The 2,500-nt window shown below is 44.0% G+C and overlaps 1 protein-coding gene and 2 long non-coding RNA genes across 3 annotated transcripts in view; all 3 read right to left on the reverse strand.

Moving 5' to 3' along the window:
• Positions 1 to 672, reverse strand: part of LOC138976936 (E3 ubiquitin-protein ligase TRIM45-like) — a 7,078-nt gene extending 6,406 nt beyond the window's left edge. Inside the window, exon 1 of the mRNA XM_070349829.1 lies at positions 413 to 672. The gene's annotated coding sequence lies outside the window, so the exon portion shown is untranslated. The remainder of the gene's footprint in view (positions 1 to 412) is intronic.
• Positions 1 to 2,500, reverse strand: part of LOC138976342 (uncharacterized) — a 12,919-nt gene that overhangs the window by 8,738 nt on the left and 1,681 nt on the right. The gene's annotated exons all lie outside the window — the stretch shown is intronic.
• The window catches only part of LOC138977442 (uncharacterized), a 1,363-nt gene continuing 434 nt past the window's right edge, over positions 1,572 to 2,500 (reverse strand). Inside the window, exon 2 of the long non-coding RNA XR_011459278.1 lies at positions 1,572 to 2,295. This is a non-coding gene — a long non-coding RNA (uncharacterized lncRNA). The remainder of the gene's footprint in view (positions 2,296 to 2,500) is intronic.

Genomic DNA, 2,500 nt, shown 5'->3' on the forward strand with positions numbered 1-2,500 from the left:
AAAACGCATGCAGAAAAAATGATTATGCCTTGAACCTAGTTTTCCTTGGGCCTCTAACAACGGGAAAACGGAAAAACTTTGAATACTGATTACACACAAAACTTGTGACACGTGTAGGGTAAATGAACATGCCTTGACAGTCGTTCACCATGCAAACTGCTGCATATGGGGATTGATATGACGTTATAACCGACATGGATGAGTGACGTTATAACTGGGTGACATTATATCCGGTGACGTTATATCCGAGGTTAAAATAGTCTTGGAAAGAAGGAATTGAGCCGGGACCGTTGTTTGGGTGACGATATAAAGGGGTGACGTTATATCCGGCGACGTTATAAACGAAGTAGACTGTACTCGGCAAACATTGACATTGAGTTTTAACACAGCAGAGAATGTGATGAACACATACTGATCATGAAGTAAAATCCCTCATCAAAAACGAGAAATGAGAAACATCACAACACAAACAGAGCAAGGCAAGCAGTGTGTAACTCACACACAGCAAGTCTAGCTAGCACCCTCGGTGTCCCACAGCCATTATCGATTCAAGCAAACAGAAAACACATTTCCCAGAAACAGAAAGTGAAAACTTTCCCGAATGATTTTCCACACTCAGCGTTATAAGCAACAAGATTGGACAATATAAACAGACGATTTAACAGATAGAGAACACACTTACCTGCTGTGAGGAGCACTGAAACACTGTCAAGGTTTAAAATGTCTGTTGAAAATCACATACACACAGGAGTGGACGGTGGGCGTGCCAAACAGAGGTCACATGAATGTGCTCGAATCAAACAGGCGCATGCTCTCAACTTTTCAATGCAGACATTTGCAAAAAAGTAGGCTACACCATCGTTTGCTGGATGTAAGGATGCACCTACACAGCCCCCACGGTTTCTTCTTCTTCTTCTTCTTCTTCTTCTTCTTCTTCTTCTTCTTCTTCTGCGTTCATAGGAAGAAACTCTCACGTGCACTCGTGTATGACCGTTTCTACCCCGCCATTTACGCCGTTCTCAAGGAATGCATATGCTTGGTATTCTAGTGTTATTATAACCCTCCGAACTCTGACATGGATTACATGATTTTTACTAAGCGCACTTAGTCTTTGTCTTGTGCTTGCGTGTACACACGAAGGAGGATAATTAAGGCACTAGCAGGTTTGCACATTAGTTCACATGGGAGACAGGACAAATCTCCAACCTTAACCCACCAGGCGGGGACGGGATTCTAACACTCACACTTACGTACGGCAATTGCGCCCGTTGCCCCCACGGTGTAATGAATATGTCTGTTAAATTCCACACACAGTGTCAAGACCACGCACGCACGCACGCACGCACGCACGCATGCACGCACGCACGCACGCACACAAATACACACACACACACACACGCACGCACGCACACATACACACATACACACAAACACACACACACACACACACACACACACACACACACACACACACACAAAGAGTGTGTATCCCATACACAGACAGACGCATGCTTTTCAAATTTGAAAGAAAGACGAGGAATTTTGCAGAACATGTACACTGTGCCAACCAACAGAATTAAAAAGCAGTTTATAGACATCAAAGAACAGCCTTAGTGGATTGTAAACCATCACACTGTTTTCCTAGTATGCTAGCTGTGCAAGTTACTTGCAGGCTCAATTGTGCGGCGTCACCACATGCCTGCAACGTGCATAGTATTTACTGTGCCACCCTGTGTTAAGGCTAGCGTCTATAGCTACCCTTTGAACAAAGTGATAATGCATTCTTTAAAGCAAAGTTTATATGTGTGTGCGTACGTGCGTTTGTATGTGCGTGCTTGAGCGCGAACAAGTATAACACGCCTCGACATATATACTGTACTTGTTCTTGTCAAAATACCCGACCCTATCTCCAAGCTGAAAACACGATAGCTGTTAACATTGCAATAGAACAGTCTAAGATGATATCAGCACAGCTTCCACTTTTCTTTAACACATGTTCATCACGGTGAGGTTAAGAAAATCTCTGTACGTGTCTTAACACAGTATCATATCAACCGTCCTTTCAGCAAAGTTTTCAAATGTCAAATGTCACCGTTCCTGTCATACACAAGGTACTTCTGGTTAGGTTTGACTCTCTGGAGAGGAATCCAGTGGTCAGCTCAGGATGTTTCTCCACATGGCTGGCACGTGGTCAGCAGTTATGGTGTGACGTCATATGTCTAATACGTCAGACACTAGGCTGTGGATCTCTGTGTTCCGCTCTCAGCCAAGGTGTGTCGGGGGAAGAACGGAGGCCTGGCAAATGAAAACGGGGTTACATTGAGTAGTCTTTCATTTGTAAAATGCCAAAGAAAACTTTAATAACCAGCATGTAAGTATACAGGAAGATACCCCAACTCAAACACAGTGCATGCACAGACACAGACACTGACACAGACACACAGACACACAGACACACAGACACACACACACACACATGCATACGCATACTGTTACTCAC

This window comes from Littorina saxatilis, linkage group LG9 (assembly GCF_037325665.1).
Source record: "Littorina saxatilis isolate snail1 linkage group LG9, US_GU_Lsax_2.0, whole genome shotgun sequence".
In the NCBI taxonomy this organism is placed as follows: Eukaryota; Metazoa; Mollusca; class Gastropoda; order Littorinimorpha; family Littorinidae; genus Littorina; species Littorina saxatilis.